General features: G+C 44.4%; 1 non-coding gene across 1 annotated transcript; it reads right to left on the reverse strand.

Moving 5' to 3' along the window:
• Nucleotides 1-4,349: 4,349 nt before the first annotated feature.
• Trnas-cga (transfer RNA serine (anticodon CGA)) lies at nt 4,350-4,424 on the reverse strand. Its single transcript has one exon. It is a non-coding gene; the product is annotated as a tRNA-Ser (tRNA).
• Nucleotides 4,425-18,748: the final 14,324 nt, after the last annotated feature.

The following is an 18,748-nucleotide window of genomic DNA, read 5'->3' on the forward strand; positions in this document are numbered from 1 at the left end:
CCCATGCCGTAATAAAAGGCGACGGACTGTCACCCCTGATAGTGTAGGATGTGTTCCACTGTTGCACCAGAGCCGAAGAGGACGCAGATATGTCCTGCAATTCCATTAAGATGACGTGTCGATCCACTCGGAGGGTGGTCCGAGTGCTGCGACTTGACCCATCTCGTCGTGTTCCACGGACTTCCTGGAACTATTCTGCACACACCCGTTGCACAGCCAGAACACTGGGTCCTACAAGAGGAGCAATTTTCTGGATAGATGTATCACATTCTCTCATGCCGATAATGCACCCTCTTTGAAATTCACTGATTTGACGGTGCGGTTCGCGCATACGTCTGCGAGGCATCCTGTACGTCAGCCCAAGTCATACTGATCCATTCATTACCTTCGGTTTATAGCGATAACAAAAGCCGCAGGCACATTTTACGGGTGGGTGGTGCTGCACCGCAATATCGATGTTGACCTGTAACCTGCTGTCCGGCATAGTTCAAATGCTAATCATTTCTGCATATAACGGTCGCCTAGTCGTAGATATTGCTATAATCGCACTATTTCACTCCCCTTTACGGAGCTTGTTAGCACTTGATGTTAGGTTGGTGCCATTAAAATGCATTGTGGTAATCACTGCTGCTTGCTGGATCGCTGCTGTGTCTCGATGCTAATGCTGGCTCTAAATCTGTTTGTCTAGGGGTCCCGTGTTTTTGATGTGCTTTTGATGATAAAGAATGAGCGAAACCAACAAATATTTAAACTTCAAATATTTATTACTCTGGTGGCCATCTTAATTCCACTGTCCACCAAAGACAATGACACAATACAAAGTAGCACTTCTTTTACATGTTCTTTGCAATGTTGATCCACCTCGAACAATAACACGCATACACTTTACCAAACTGACATTCAGACTCCGCTCCCGACCCTTCTTGCTGCTTGTATTTATAACCTTGTCAAAGAACTACTAAAAAGAGATATAGTTTATAAGTCACACGTACATCTGTTATCGTAATTTGTGCAGAAAAGTTATTAATTTATATCGAGTGACATAATTTAACAGCTTATTAAAATGACAGACAGATTTGTTGACTTGACAGAATAATTCTTTGTTACAAAAAGGCCGTTTTTTAGAAGTTTGTCAATTGACTTCTCTAATTTGCATAAATAAGTAAATAACATGAATTATTAAGAATTCCATTGGTTTTCGTCCTCAAATAGGAGTGTTTACGTGAATACTGAGTGAAAACGGTCCTAGTGAACAAATAGGTTTCACTGGGAGATTTTTATTTAATGCACTCCGTCTTCAGGCCACAAGTGGCCCATCGGGACCATCCGACCGCCGTGTCATCCTTAGTTGAGGATGCGGATAGGAGGGACGTGTGGTCAGCACACCGCTCTCCCGGTCGTTATAGTGGCTTTCTTTGACCGGAGCCGCTACTATTCGGTCGAGTAGCTCCTCAATTGGCACCACGAGGCTGAGTGCACCCCGAAAAATGGCAACAGCGCATGGCGGCTGGATGGTCACCCATCCAAGCGCTTAACTTCGGTGATCTCACGGGAACCGGTGTATCCACTGCGGCAAGGCCGTTGCCGATTTTTATTTAAGGAGATCCAAAATACATAAGTAGGCCACTATTTTTCGTACTTCATATTAATTATTTAAGATGCACTTAGTGTTTTTACATGATGACATTTGATGTATCAGTGATCAAGTGATATTTTTTGTGTGGGTCAGTTATTCAGTATAATTCAAAGGGTTGACTGTTTATGGAGACATGTTATGCAATCATTGTTAACATACACAATAAATTTTCTATAATCATAAATACTCGTTAAACTGGTTGAATTTGGAGGGTATCGCATACTTCGGTAAAGTAAAGCCTTTAATAGGTTCCGTTACATGCAGAACTGCCTATTGGCTTCTGTCTCGTGTTCTTCGGCCGACGTTCGTCTGATGATTTTACTGACTTTTTGACAGCACGAGTGGATGGCACTGTCAAAGCTTCACCCTCCATTGCTGTTGCTGAACTGGAGCTGAGCTCGCGTCCACTGACTACATGTACCTGGCACGCCAACGTCCGAGGGTTTCTCCGCGCTCATTTCCGGTGCGGTTCTACTCTTGCTACCTGCGGCGATCGTTCGCTGCAGCACGGGAAGCCAGGATCCGTTTACCTTAAGGCTGTCTTCTTTCTTGTTGAAGCTATTCCTGTGTTTTTGTATTTCTATAGCCTCCCTGAATAAGCGGGTGTGATAGCGCATCTCTACAGCCAGAACTTCCTTGTCGGCGAATTTTATTACGTGGTCGGTCTCACACAGTGAGTGCTCCGCCACGGCCGATTTTTCCACCTGTCCCAGCCTGCAATGTCGCTTATGTTCTTTGATGCTGGTGTTGATTGATCGTCCAGTCATTCCGTCATAAGCTTTTCCAAGTGTGCATGGTATGCGGTATGTTCCCGACATTGCAAGTGGATCCCTTTCTTCCTTTGGCGATCTGAGACACTCTTTGGTCTTCCTTGTCGGTTTGAAAATCGTCTTTATGCCGTGTTTGCGCAATATACGGCCGATTTTGGATACTGTTAGAGTGCCTAATTTAGATCGTAAGAAAATTGGGCCATTTAAATATTTCGCTTTTTATTTCTTTTCAGGAGGTGCCTGGGAAGAAAATGAACTGCTGGAGAGAGGAAAATATGACGAAGGCAGTGCAAGCTATTATAAATAAAGAAATGGGGTTTTCAAAGACGTGCGAAATGTTTCAAATGCCGAATTCTATACTTCTAGATTACATACAGCCAAGAAACGTGTAAGAGAAACTGGCTTCTGGGATTGGTAAAAAATATACTTTAGGAACTGATCTTGAAAAAAAAAAAAACTTACCAGTATTGCCAGTTAATGGATGATAGATATTATGGGCTACGGTGGAGAGAAATTCGAATTTTAGCATACCTGCTAGCAGTCAGAAATAATGTTAAACGTCCTTTTGCTCCAAATAAGCACATTGCTGGCAAAAAATAGCTGCGGGGCTTTTTAAACAGGTAGCCAACGCATCATTTTAGAAAACCTGAGCTTATCTCAAGAGCCAGTCGACATTTTGCGACGTGAACTACAAAAAAGTGAACTTCGACGCTTCAGAGATTTACAATGAGGATGAAACTAGCATATGTGCAGTTCAAGGAACCCCCACCCTTTTTGCCATGTTCACTGATGCCAGCACTAACAGTTTAAAAATCATCCACCAGTAATTTGTCTCTTTGTTCTACTTTTCGTGAACAAACACAAACTACGATTTTTTTCATCTATTGTTACTGCTATATCCACATTTATATGTCGTAGCTATTACCAAATGTTGGCTTTTATATTAGATGTATTACCTCTAAAATAGTTTTGTCGTAATGAACGTAATGCAAGTTACGTAAAATGCTTGATTAGATGTAAGATAGTGCCTGATAGCCCTAATCTTGACAGGATAAATAAATAAATCAGTCAATAAATGAAAAAGATGAATGGAAAACGGCGCAACGTATTACAATTATGATGACAAATAACTGCAGCTCCTTCTCAGTTCCGTCGAAAAAAGGATTTATTATTTTAACTGTGATTAGCTCCACACCCAAGTCCAACCACAGACGGTGACATATTTTTCTGTCGGCCTGCGTGGTCGAGCGGTTCTAGGCGCTACAGTCTGGAACCGTGCGACCGCTACGGCCGCAGGTTCGAATCCTGCCTCGGGCATGGATGTGTGTGATGTCCTTACGTTAGTTAGGTTTAAGTAGTTCTAAGTTCTAAGGGACTGATGACCTCAGAAGCTAAGTCCCATAGTGCTCAGAGCCATTTTTGAACATATTTTTCTTGCAGACTACATGTTGATTCCAATGTATTTCCTCTCTTTTCCGACTTAATCCCGCTTACGGTGGATGCTCGTGATAAGCATTCCGTCATATCGGATTTAGCATTTATCCTTGTCTGTAGCCAAATGCTATTACTGCAGCGTCACCGTCATTATCTATGACGGGAAAGAGAAGTCGTTTACACCACCTGTCTGCGAATATTATACGAGGGGACTTCGGAAAATTAATTACTCATTATTATGACAGATAAAGTAACTTTCGTTGAGTGCTGCACCACTCTGCAAAGTGACACAGATATCTCACCCTATTTTTCAACATTGTCGCGAAGTCCATGGAAACAGCTGTTGGGACTTGCTACCAATCGTTTAGTTCCTGGAGGATAGAAATCAACTCCTTCATGATGGAGGCATTCAAGAACTGCAGTGTGAACGTCCTCGTCGTTGGAAAATCTCTTTTCCCCGAGATGTTCTTTCAGCTTGCCAGTTGAAACTTCCTGGCAGATTAAAACTGTGTGCCGGGCCGAGACTCGAACTCGGGACCTTTGCCTTTCGCGGGCAAGTGCTCTACCAACTGAGCTACCCAAACACGACTCACGCCCCGTCCTCACAGCTTTACTTCTGCCAGTACCTCGTCTCCTACTGGCAGAAGCAAAGCTGTGAGGGCGGGGCGTGAGTCGTGTTTGGGTAGCTCAGTTGGTAGAGCACTTGCCCGCGAAAGGCAAAGGTCCCAAGTTCGAGTCTCGGCCCGGCACACAGTTTTAATCTGCCAGGAAGTTTCATGTCAGCGCACACTCCGCTGTAGAGTGAAAATTTCATTCTAGCTTGCCAATTGCCTGGACACTGTCGTCCGCGGCCGACGTCGATGTCCTCCTACCCTTTCTGCATCTACATCTACATATATACTCCGCTAGGCACCAAGCGGTGTGTGGCGGAGGGCACAATTCGCGCCAAAGTCAATCCCCCCCCCCCCGCCCCCCTTTGTTCCACTCGCGGATCGCGCGAGGGAAAAACGACTGTCTGAACGCCTCAGTACGAGCTCTTATTTCCCTTATCTTTGAATGATGATCATTACGCAATTTGAAAGTTGGTGATAATAATATATGCTCTACATCCTCGGTGAAGATTGGATTTCGGACTTTAGAGAGCAGCGCCTTCTGTTTAGCGCGTCGTCTATCTGCAAGTGTGTCCCACTTCGAACTTTCTATGAGATTTGTAAACCTCTCGCGATGGCTAAATGTACCAGTCACGAATCTTGCCGCTCTTCTTTGGACCTTCTCAATCTTTTGAATCAAACCCAACTGATAAGGGTCCCATACAGACGAACAATACTCCAAGACTGGACGAACTAACGTATTGTAAGCTATTTCCTTTGTTGAAGGACTGCATTGCTTCAGGATTCTTCCAATAAACCGCAATTTAGAGTTCGCCTTACCCGTTACTTGTGTAATCTGATCATTCCATTTGAGATCATTTCGACTAGTCCCACCCAGATACTTGACTGATGTTACCGCTTCCAAAGACTGATAATTTATTTTGTACTTCGCCTGTGTGGTTCAAATGGCTCTGAGCACTATGGGACTTAACATCTGTGGTCATCAGTCCCCTAGAACTTAGAACTACTTAAACCTAACTAACCTAAGGACATCACACACATCCATGCCCGAGGCAGGATTCGAACCTGCGACCGGAGCTGTCACGCGGTTCCAGACTGAAGCGCCTTTAACCGCACGGTCACACCGGCCGGCCGCCTGTGTGGCCTCAATCAAGTTGGTGGCACCATTTCACTATGGCTGGACGCAATATTGCATTTGGTTCATAAGTGACCAGAAATTGCACTGCGAATTTGTGTACGGACATCTTGTCCACAAGAATCGTACTGTCTCGTGTACTTCGGCTTCGGAGTGCGTTTCCAGTTGCCGCACCATCTCACTCGCACACTGTGACGCACCTGTTATCCGTACTGCAGCAGAACTGTGTTTGCAGGAAAGCCGGAAAATGTACTCTCTGCTGACAATGCACCACTTTTGTTGCGCAATGGTCTTACCGTGGGACGACCTGTGTAACTTCCTTTCTGAAGCTCATACGTAATAGTTCTCAGTGTGTGTCGCGTTTTAACTGTTAGTGTGATGTGCTTCCGAAGTCGAGACGTTTCGAGTGTCCCAAACTTTCGGAGTTACAGACGACCCAAAACTGATTAATTCGAAATAATGAACCGGTGGGCGTAGAAGAACATATTACGAGGCACGAGGTTTCATGTGAAGCGTTTGTTTGAAAACTGCTAATTTTTCACAACAAACTTGATGGTGATACATAGAAAAACAACAATAGACTCTGATGTATCCACCACGTAGTTTACCATTGTCAACAGTTCATGGTTGGTTGTCGAAGACTGAGTATTACTCGCAACTTTCGTGTACGGTGTAGCGTTAGGAAAGCCGAAATAATGTAAGAAAAATTGGAGCAATAGTTCGTGCTTAAGCAAATATTATTATTCCTAATGAATAACCTGAAAGATTGCTGTAATTTCTCTCCTTTTGCTGTACTAAATCAGTTTAAATTTAAAAAAACCGTTCAATGAAGTTTAACGGCAAATATCACAAAGATGCGGTTCCGTACGATTCCCTGCGCCCTAGGGTAATTCCGCTCAGTGATTGGAGAATTGCACACTTTAGAAGGGAAGTTTATATTAAATATAGCCTACATGAATGAAAATAATCGCTACTTAAATTAAGTATCTGCCAGTTTCTGGTAGGAAATTAGAATACTCAAGTGAACTTAAACACTAACATGGGATGCGTTATCACTTTCATTCACGCATTTCAAGAATTTTTGGAATGCTCATTTCCTGGGCGAACTGTCATCGAAAGCACAGCGTTGAGGTGTCTTCTTCGGTTCCAAGCAGAGCACTCAACGCATATTTACCCCAATTCTCTGTCTTCACCCTCTTCTCCACAGATGCAGCGTAACTCATTAGGTTCGTAACTTCATGTACGAGGGCGTTCAGTAAATAACACAACACACATTTTAGCCGGCCGTTCTGGCCGAGCAGTTATAAGCGCATCAGTTCGGAACCGCGCTGCTGCTACGGTCGCAGGTTCGAAGCCTGCCTCGTGCATGGATGTGTGTGATGTCCTTAGGCCGGTATTACACATTCAAATTTCTTTGTCCAATACCTTTGTCAAATATCTTTGACAAAGAAATTTGATGGTGTAATAGGGAACTTTGTCAAATGTCGTCAAATATTTTATCAAATCTAGGGCCTCGCTGTAGATTTTATCACAGAAATCGCTTGTCTTCTGTTCACTGCAATGTGACATGTTACCACGTGAAGCGCTAGCATCGCAGCAACGTTCTGTCATCTGTAGTGTTTTTATAAACACTGCCGATAAATACAAGTGGTGTGTACCGACAACTACAAAATTAATAGAGACGTATGAAGCTGATGAGGCGCTTTACACCGTAAGGCACCCCGAATACAAACACAGATTAAGAAGATTGGAGACCTGACCTAACCTAACGTAAGCAAGGGATCGGAGTGTTACAGTGAGCCTGTCTTCTACAGATATAGCAGTTCTTATGTGAGTATTGTGCTTTGTGATATGAGGATACTCTAAACTGAGCACATACAAAAATGTATGCTCATCCATTCTTAAGTAATTGATGTACGACTTGACGTCCTCCACTGTAAGTTTTGTTGAATGCTTTTATCGTGTCGTCGTAAAACCCACGGCTTCACCCAGGTACGTTTCCTTTTTTTCCCCCGCTTATCTTCCGCATGTACACACAGTGCAATTGTGGTATATGCAACTGCTGCGGTTAATAACAAGTTTTTGTAATCAGCCAACTTTGACGAAAAATATGATGACAGTGTAATACCCCTTTTTAGCGCCACGTCAAAGATCTTTGTCAAATACCGGGTGATCAAAAAGTCAGTGTAAATTTGAAAACTGAATAAATCACGGAATAATGTAGATAGAGAGGTACAAATTGACACACGTGCTTGGAATGACATGGGGTTTTATTAGAACCAAAAAAATACAAACGTTCAAAAAATGTCCGACAGATGGCGCTTCATCCGATCAGAATAGCAATAATTAGCATAACAAAGTAAGACAAAGCAAAGATGTTGTTCTTTACAGGAAATGCTCAATATGTCCACCATCATTCCTCAACAATAGTTGTAGTCGAGGAATAATGTTGAAAACAGCGCTGTAAAGCATGTCCGGAGTTAAGGTGAGGCATTGGCGTCGGATGTTATCTTTCAGCATCCCTAGAGATGTCGGTCGATCACGATACACTTGCGACTTCAGGTAACCCCAAAGCCAATAATCGCACGGACTGAGGTCTGGGGACCTGGGAGGCCAAGCATGACGCAAGTGGCGGCTGAGCATACGATCACCACTAAACGACGCGCGCAAGATATCTTTCACGCATCTAGCAATACTTTGTTTTATTTTTGGTTCTAATAAAACCCCGTGTCGTTCCAAGCATGTGTGTCAATTTTTACCTTTCTATCTACATTATTCCGTGTCTTATTAAGTTTTAAAATTTATACTGACTTTTTGATCATCCGGTATATTTGACGAATATTTGATAACATCTTTGATCAAATCTTTGACAAAGAAATTTGATAGTGTAATACCGGCCTTAGGTTAGTTAGGATTAAGTAGCTCTAAGTCTATGGGACTGATGACCTCAGATGTTAAGTCCCATAGTGCTCAGAGCCATTTGAGAACACTTTTTCTGAAAGCAGGGTGGTTTTATTCACGATTCAAATATACCATAATATTTCCCACTCTTTTGGCTACAAGACCCTATTTTTCAACATAATCTCCGTTCAGAGAGAGGGCCTTCCGCCACCTTACTGTGAGAGCCTGTATGCCGGCAAGGTACCGCCCTAGTGGTTGACGTCGGAGCCAACGCCTTGCTGCATCGGTAACCTCTCCATCTTCCACGTACTGCTTCCCGCGGAGTGTATCCTTCATTGGGCTAAACCTATGGAAGTCGGAAAGTGCGAGGTTGTGTTGCGCCGCTCCATGGATTGCCACTTTGTTTCCGGTTTGAAGTGATGAACCCAAGTTTCATGGCATGTGACGATGTTCGACAAAAAATTGTCATGTTCAGCCTAGTAACGCTCAAGTAATTCCGCACAGATGGTCCTTCGCTGCTCGTTATGGTCTTCTGTTAGACGCCGAGGAATCCAGCGGACATACACCTTCGAGTACCCAAACAGGTGGAAGAATGTGTCAGCATTACCAACAGAGACATCCAGTTGAACAGCGAGGTGTCTGATTGTGATCTGTCGATCACATTGAATGAGAGAGTCCGCACGTTCCATCATTGCAAGGGTCACAGCTGTGTGTGTTCGGCCTGCGCGCGGGAGATATTGCTATGACAGACGCTTCGCCACCGTGCTTTTGTTCACTGAGAGGTTCAAATGGCTCTGAGCAGTATGGGACTCAACATCTGATGTCATCAGTCCCCTAGAACTTAGAACTACTTAAACCTAACTAACCTAAGGACATCACACACAGCCATGCCCGAGGCAGGATTCGAACCTGCGACCGTAGCGGTCTCGCGGTTCCTGACTTAAGCGCCTGGAACCGCTAGGCCACACCGGCCGGCCACTGCCAAGTCTCCGTAGAATTCTGCAAGCGCCTATGAATGTTTGCGATGCTCTGGTTTTCCGTCGAAACTCATTAACAGCTCTCTGCTTGGAACGAACGAACCTCCGTTGCAGACGTCATTTTGAAACCTACATATAGAGCTGGCACTTAGGAACTTCGTGAAACGATTGGGGGGGGGGGGGGGGGGGTTGCTGAAGCGGGAATATTCCACGATGTCACGCAACCAATTCGGCATTTTTTTCGACAGAAATAGGCCGAGAAAAAAGATGTGTTGAATTACTTATTGAGCGCCCCCTCTCAGGTAGTGATTTCAAAGCAGCAGTAAGCTGGTTATCGTTATCATTACAAATGTTGGACATAGCCGATACCTCTTATGATTCTGGTGTTTCCTTCTTACTTCTGGTTTTCTCTTTCTTCTATTCTGGCTGCTCAGTAGAGCACCTATGTACAACTTTTCTATTCTTGAGCTTCAAACCAGTCTATAGTTTATTTTCAATCCTTACTTTCTTCATTTCAGCTTCACCCGTCTTCTTTTTCATGGGGGTGTCCAACTGTTCTCTTTCAGCGCACCATTACACCAGTCTATCATTACATACTAAAGCGGTCAGATTTTGCGTGTTTTTTTTTTCTTCTTCTTCTTATTCTTCCTCTTCTCCTTTCACATCTTCCTGTTTTCTACTGAATCGGCATTGTTATAAGTGTCAGTCAAATGAAAATGACACAGATGGGAAAAAATAAGTAAACTGTCTAGTATTTCAAAAGTAATCACCATAGCTGTTAACACATTTATCCCACTGTGATACAAGACGGTCAATGTCTTCATGGAAAATTGTTTGCGGTTGCCTACGGAACTATGATTGTACCCAAGTGTGCACCTCCTTTTTTTGTCCGAAGCAAATCGACGGTAAAGAATGTCTTTCTTCAGGGCTCCAAGAATATGGAAATCGCAGGGATGGGGGATAGGGATTGAAAGGTAAGGCCTTCCCAGTGAAATTTCTGCTGAGTAGTCGAAACAACCTTAGCAACATGTGGGCCCGCCCCTGGATACAATGATGGTTCCGCAGGGAAAGGCAAACATTTTCTCATGAAGGCGTTAACTGTCTTGTCTCACAGTTACGTAAATGCATTAATAGTTGACTGCCCCTAAGACAGAGTGGTCGGAAACAGTCTGAAAAGATTTTATGGGTGTTCCAGCATAGGCTGTGCAGACAAGAACACGTTTCGCAACACTGTCTCTGACGTGCCCAACGGCCCGATTGGCTAACTTTAAGACTTATTAGCTCGGAAACGGCGTTACGTATTGAATTTTTTTCTTAACGATTATTTCTCAGCACAAAATACCCTAAAAAACCATTACAAGCTTTTCAGACTGTTTCTGACTACCCGCTGTATGAGGTGAGACGCTGATAGCGACAGCTGGTGGGTGGATGCTATACCTGGCGAAACCACTCCCCCTGAGACGTAATCAGAGAACCCCCACATCTGTCTAAGTCTCCAGAAAATATATAATTAACTGTGAGAACGTTTCATAAATGTTTGTGTAGCGTGTATCTGAGGTGGGACGTGAGTGCCAGCCCGGTATTCAACTAGATGGCTGTGGGAAACCACCTGAAAACCACAGTCACGCGGGCCGTCTCATCAGCCCTGGCGTTTGATGTGGGACATGCTCACCTCTCCGTATCCTGGAAGCGGCACCTCAACGCGCTCGACTGTCCGTGCGGGGGTGCTCATATTATGCACGTTAAACTGTTCTATTTGGAAAGCAAATCCATGTAATGGTAGAATGAATTACAGGCTTCAGTATTCAGATAAAAATAAGTCAGTAATAACAGCAAGCTTAACTTTTTGTCTTCTGCCCACTGTAATAACAAGAAACTGGCCTGTTTTATTTACCTCACACTGAAGCATTCCGCAACTCAAATGTCACTTCTGTTCTTATTGCTGTATGTTACTTATAGTAATCAGAAAAGCGCGGCAGTAGTCGGAGGTCGTTATGTTTACTGCGAGCTTCAGATGTTGAAAGCGTTCGATTTGCCGCTGCGCACAATTACCCAACTCTCCTGTACAGAGGAAAGATGAGCAACAGGTATCATCGTAACGGAAGAAATTTATCACCGTCGATAATAATATACGGATACTGGCTTGCTGAAGCTACGGCACCTTGCCAAGTATCTCGTCGCCGAGATGCTACGGATCCTGAGGGAGAATATCCGCCAACTTAAGCCGTCCTCGCACGGGAGTATTAGGCTAGCGTTGACGTGGAGCTCTACGAGTTTTATAACGTCACTTCCTGCTATTTCACGATGAGGAGACATTTCGTCACGTGAAACGCAAATAAGTTCTACAATATTTCGGCAACGTGTCACTTAAAGGAGAACCAACGAGAAGCAAGAACTTTCCCTTCGTCACAAACACAACATGTGAGCCGCCATATTGTATTTGTTGCGTTCAGTAGAAGCTCATATTCGGTGAGTTTTACGTCATACGTTATACCCTATGAATATTCGCTGAATCTGAGCAACACCACATTGAATGTGTCGACAATGCGTCGTTATTGGTATGATTTGTAGTAATACTAGTAAAATTACGGGAAATGACGTACTGGTGATTAAAGAATTTTAGTATTTAGTTTTAGTTTCGCATTCTAACTCACGTGCTGTGAAAGTAAGCCGTTTTAAGGTAATTGGACATCGAAAATACATGAAAAACGTGTCATTCTTGTTGGGATTTGTTATAATTAAATGTCAGTTAATAACATATCCACGTTTAAGGCCGCTAGAAGACTTTAACATATAATACAAGATCAATTACTGGAAAGATTCAGCGTAGCGTACTTACTACAGGCCCCACGTTACGGAATTGTAAGGTTCGAAACTAGAAGAGTTCGTGCCGTGCTGTGTCCAAAATTTTTTTCTTGGCCTTCGCATTTTCTAAACGGCCGTCGAACTTTCTCATAATGTTAATAGAAATAACTTATGTAATAATTGATGTCATGTAAACATAAGTGCTATCTCTCTCAGAAGTGGGTTCGTTCGATTGTGTGAGTTTTTATAACCTGATGTCCTTACTAAATGGACATGTATCTTTCCTCTTTGTCCTATTACATGTTTACAGATACTTAAATTTTCATTTTATAACTAGCATCTGTAAAAGGTCTGAAATGTGGATTTCAATAGAGCTAACGTGGGAATTTTCCTCGCCTCCATTTTCGTGAACAAACGGGACGATTTGCGAGCCAAATAAAGCCGACAACTGCCGCTGGAGAGCGCTGAGAGCGCAAATTCACGTTAAGCGTCTCGTTCAGTGTATCGACGGCGCTCTCTCTTGAGGCGTTGGATATCCCGTCTGCGTGCACGTCAACGTTAGCTGCCTCGTCCCTCGTCACGCTGGCTTACCCAGAAGAATGAATACCCCTAGCGTTGATATAAGTCAACGTGGAAACGGGGACAGTTGAAAATGTGTGCCCCAAACGGGACTCGAACCCGAGATCTCCTGCTTACATGGGAGACGCTCTATCCATCTGAGCCACCGAGGACAGAGAGGATAGTACGACTGCAGGGACGCCTCCCGTGAGACCCACATTCCCAACTTATTGTCCCGTACTATATCCATAGTGCCCCTGGTATCTGTTCTATCGGACATGCAGGGGCACTATGAATATAGTGCGGGACAATAAGTTGGGAATGTGGGTCTCACGGGAGGCGTGCCAAAGATAAGTGCCTGCAGTCGCACTATCCTCTCTGTCCTCGGTGGCTCAGATGGATAGAGCGTTTGCCACGTAACCAGGCGATCCCGGGTTCGAGTCCTGGTCGGGGCACACATTTTCAACTGTCCCCATTGACTTGTATCAACGTCTGTTAGGTGTAAGTTGTTTGGACCAGTAAAAAACCAAGAACTTATTTTCAAACATTGGTTTCTTCTGACAAAGTACTCACTTTAGGATTCTCTGCCATCTTTACCCTACTCACTCTAATGGTTTGGAAGTCCCTGCAGGAACAATTCCGGCATTTTTCAAGACAGTTGAGGAAAATCTTCTGAGAACTAGAGCTCAGAGTGTCCAGTCTATGAGACCGATAGTCGTTAACCTGGCATAAGGTCTGAATCCGTATGTGGCTCACCTCCCTGCCTCGCGAGTTAACCGATCAGAAACAGCACTTCATTTCTTTTTATTAAACACCTTTGTTTGCTCATAATGCAAGAGGAACATAACTTCTAGTAACATTGGTCCGCAGCCTGCGTGAACTGTTTAAAGAATGACGTATTCCTCTTATGCCTATGTGAGTTTTTCTCTGACATAGCAAATCAGGCTTTAGACCCTTGTTAAAAACAAATAATTGGTACCATGTCGTGGGTCAGATAAACTATCCCCGGGTTTCACATTTCGTGTTACACGCTTCTTGGGGTTGTAGAGGGGACATAATAAATAAAGTTTTGATAAGTGAGCCATGTCCAGCTGTACCAAATAGTTCAAATGGCTCTGAGCACTATGGGACTTAACTTATGAGGTCATCAGTACCCTAGAACTTAGAACTACTTAAACCTAACTAACCTTAGGGCATCACAAACAACCATGCCCGAGGCAGTACTCGAACCTGCGAACCTGCGACCGTAGCGGTCGCGCGGTTCCAGACTGTAGCGCCTAGAACCGCTCGGCCACTTCGGCTGTACCGTTTGGATATAAAATAAGTTGGAAGATCGGATCATTTTCAAATCTTCCGCTTCACGGTAATCACTAAAACTGATCAGAAAGTGGCGTCATTAGGTCCTGTTGTAATTAGGATATCACATATCATTTTCGTCCAACTACAGCAACTGCTGAGTTAAACTGTACTGTCCAATCACATTTATGCGACCACATGTAAAATGCCTGAATAACCACCAGACCGCTGCGAGACGTGCAGGAAGACAGTGAGTGAGGTTCTGGAAGATACCGACAGGGATGTGGAACCATGCAGACTCCAGGTCCGTGTGCAGGTGCTCTAGGTTTCTCGGTTGAGGATTCATGGCATGAACAGACCTATCGAAGTGGTCTCACAGATTCTTGATTGGGTTTAAACTCGGTGAGTTTGGTGGCCAGGGGGTACGATAAACTCATTCTGGTGCTTCTCGGAACACGGACGTTCGCTACGAGCTTTAGGACGCGTTGCTTTGTCCGACTGGTAGATGTCATTGTGCTCTGGAAAAACAAACTACACGTACGGGTACATAAAGCACTCGGTCTTCAGACCACAAGAGGCCCATCGGGACCATCCGATCGCCGTGTCATCTTCAGCTGAGGATGTGGATAGGAGGGGTGTGTGGTCAGCACACCGCTCTCCCGGTCGTTATGATAGTTTTCTTTGGCCGGAGCCGCTACTTTTCGGTTGAGTAGCTCCTCAATTGGCACCACGAGGCTGAGTGCACCCCGAAAATTGGCAACAGCGCGAGGCGGCCGGGATGGTCACCCATCCAAGTACCGACCACTCCCGACAGCGCATAACTTCGGTGATCTGACGTGCACCGGTGTATACACTGCGGCAAGGCCGTTGTTTTTGTACGGAGGACATGGTAGATTCATAATTGTGTTGATGCATTGTAGAATGGTGAGATCGCTCTGGTAATGTCACGAAAACATTCCCCAGACCATAATGCTCCCTCCTCCGTTCCGTACCCTTCAGAGGATAGTTGCAGGGCGTTCGCTTTCAAACGTTTCACACCGTGCACACCAACAGCCTTTTGTCAGGTGGAACATAAAACGCGATTCATCTGAAACAACAATCTGTCGGCACTCAGTACACGTCCAGTAGCCGTACTGGCCTGCAAATGTCAACCTTCGACGCTGACGAACAGTAGTCAGCACTCGTGCATGAGCCAGGCACCTGTTGCCGAGGCCCATAAGCAGGAACGTTTGCTGAACGATCGTTAAGGAGACACTGCTGGTAGCACACCGGTTCATCTGGGCGGTCAGTTGCTGAACAGTTGCACGTCTATTCGCCCGTACATATCTCTGCAGCCGTCGTTCACCCTTCATCTACGGCTTGTGGTGCATCAAAGTTGCCTCAGCTCCGGTTTTGGATAGTGCCATTTTGTAGTGCACGGGATACTTCAGCCATGGCGGCGCGCAAACAGTTTACAAACGTAGCGGTTTCGGAAATGCTTCCACCCTTGGCCCGAAAGCCAATGATAATGTACTTTTGGACGTCAGATAAATCGCTCCATTTACGCGTTACGACAACGACTGCACTATATATATATATATATATATATATATATATATATATATATATATATACAACAGGACCTAATGACGCCACTTTCTGATCAGTTTTAGTGATTACCGTGAAGCGGAAGATTTGAAAATGATACTGTCATATATATATATATATATATATGACAGTAACTTGTTCTCGAAAAAACAGTTACTGTTGATGACCGTGCAGCTTTTCTCTGGAATAAATTATGACTAACTGACAACCTCAGCTGCCGACAGGTGTTGTTGATATACCTCGATGTGGACAGCTGAAAAAGTTAGCCCCGACCGGGACTCGAACCCGGGATATCCTGCTTACATGGCAAACGCTCTACCCATCTGAGCCACCGAGGACACAGATGAATAGCGCGACTGCAGGAACTTATCACTTGCACGCTTCCCGTGAGACTCACATTCCCAACTGTCCACATCGAGGTATATCAATAACACCTGTCGGCAGCTGAGGTTGTCAGTTAGTCATCATTTATTCCAGAGAAAAGCTGCACGGTCATCAACAGTAACTGTTCTTTCGAGAATAAGTTACTGTCTTCGTATATACAGTTAAAGGCTACCCAGCCATTGACCTTCGTCTGTGCGAATGCGCACAAGTTGCCCAAACTCTTACGGGAATCGCCAAAACGTGCGCGAAGTAATGAGTGGGTGGGCAAATGTCTATAAGGTACAGTACATACGTAGAATTGTGGACAGTTGGGAATGTGAGTCTCACGGGAAGCGTGCAAGGGATAAGTCCCTGCAGTCGCGCTGTTCATCTGTGTTCTCGGTGGCTCAGATGGATAGAGCGTCTGCCATGTAAGCAGGAGATCTCGGGTTCGAGTCCCGGTAGGGGCACACATTTTCAGCTGTCCACATCGAGGTATATCAACAACACCTGTCGGCAGCTGAGGTTGTCAGTTAGTCATCATTTACACTTTATATAGCCTCCACTGCTAGTGGTGCCACCTGCCGTCTGTGAGTGGTTATTGCACGTTGAGGCTGAACTTGGGCGGTGGTCACATTAATGTGACTGGTGTTCCACGGACACGCCGCACGCTCTCCTTTGAAGAGGACGTCCTTCGTCATGTAGAAGAGAACCCCATGACGAGTACTCGAAACATTGCCCATGTCACGAATAAGTTACACACAGCTGTGTGCCGACCGGGAAGCGGGATCCGATCCTCAAACTTTTTTTTCACCCAACGGAAATTGTGAAACACCCTGTACCTGTGTCGTGACATTGCACCAATCATTTATTCCTAGCTATGTAGTAAAGCCGAAATTTTAACAGCAGCACAAAAACTTTCACAAGCATAAGCAGAATATGACATCCTTTCAGCAAGAGGAACTGCTGTAATTTACACGGGAAATGTATGCTACAGCTAGAAGATGGGCGTTTTCCCGAAATGACTAGGTATTGTTCATCACTCGATATTCCACATGTTCCACGAACTAAAAGAGCCAGACTTAATTTACACCATTTCCACCACGTCAAAAAATGTTCAAATGTGTGTGAAATCTTATGGGACTTAACTGCTAAGGTCATCAGTCCCAAAGCTTGCACACTACTTAACCTAAATTATCCTAAGTACTAACACACACACACATGCCCGAGGGAGGACTCGAACCTCCTCCGGGACCAGCCTCACAGTCCATGACTGCAGCGCCTGAGACCGCTCGGCTAATTCCGCGCGGCTCCACCGTGTCATAGAATAGATATTTACTCCAGTTCAAACGTTGCAGTTAGTTCACTTGCCGCGAGGATAAAGGAAAGAAGTGACGGCTGTCCATCCAGACATTTGTCGTAAGTGATTTTTGGGAGGTGCGAGAAACCTTATCAGCACTTCAACCGAGATTCCTATTCAATGGTTTCCCAATCGCGAATTCAGCATTTTTATTGTTCCACGAATTACGAATGCCGATTGCCTTCCTTAATGAGGGAGAGTCAGTTCCACAAACGGCACACGGAGTAACAATCTGCTGACTACATCCTAGTGGCTAGCTTGATTATGCGACTGCCCCTGAACTTGGCATTTGCGTTCCGTTTCTTTCAAATTCTGAAGGTGGCAGGGGTAAAATACAGAGAGCGAAAGGCTATTTACAATTTGTACAGAAACCAGATGGCAGTTATAAGAGTCGAGGAGCATGAAATGGAAGGGAGTGAGACAGGGTTGTAGCCTATCCCCGATGTTATTCAATCTGTATATTGAGCAAGCAGTAAAGGAAACAAAAGAAAAAATCGGAGTAGGAATTAAAATCCATGGAGAAGAAATAAAAACCTTGAGGTTCGCCGATGATATTGTAATTCTGTCAGAGACAGCTAAGGAGCTGTAGGAGCAGCTGAACGGAATGGACAGTGTCTTGAAAGGAGGATATAAGATGAACATCAACAAAAGCAAAACGAGTATAATGGAATGTAGTCGAATTAAATCGGGTGATGCTGAGGGAAGTAGATTAGGAAATGAGACGCTTAAGGTAGTAAATGAGTTTTGCTATTTGGAAGCAAAATAACTGATGATGGTCGAAGTAGAGAGGATATAAAATGTAGACTGGCATTGGCAAGGAAAGCGTGTCTGAAGAAGAGAAATTTGTTAACATCGAGTATAGATTTAAATGTCAGGAAGTCGTTTCTGAAAGTATTTGTATGGAGTGTGGCCATGTATGGAAGTGAAACATGGACGATAAATAGTTTAGACAAGAAGAGAATAGAAGCTTTCGCAATGTGGCGCTACAAAAGAATGCTGAAGATTAGATGGGTAGATCACATAACTAATGAGGAGGTACTGAATAGAATTGGAGAAAAGAGAAATTTGTGGCACAACTTGACTGGAAGAAGGGATCGGTTGGTAGGGCATATTCTGAGGCATCAAGAGATTACCAGTTTGGTATTGGAGGGCAGCGTGGAGGGTAAAAATCGTAGAGGGAGACCAAGAGATGAATACACTAAACAGATTCAGTTGTGACATTGTTGTAGAAACAATCCCTGAATTGATCTGACCTCACGAAACACCCAAGGAGGATGGTCGGAGGAATACCACTCCAGTTTCTTAGCTGCTACAT

Source organism: Schistocerca cancellata, chromosome 4, assembly GCF_023864275.1.
Source record: "Schistocerca cancellata isolate TAMUIC-IGC-003103 chromosome 4, iqSchCanc2.1, whole genome shotgun sequence".
In the NCBI taxonomy this organism is placed as follows: Eukaryota; Metazoa; Arthropoda; class Insecta; order Orthoptera; family Acrididae; genus Schistocerca; species Schistocerca cancellata.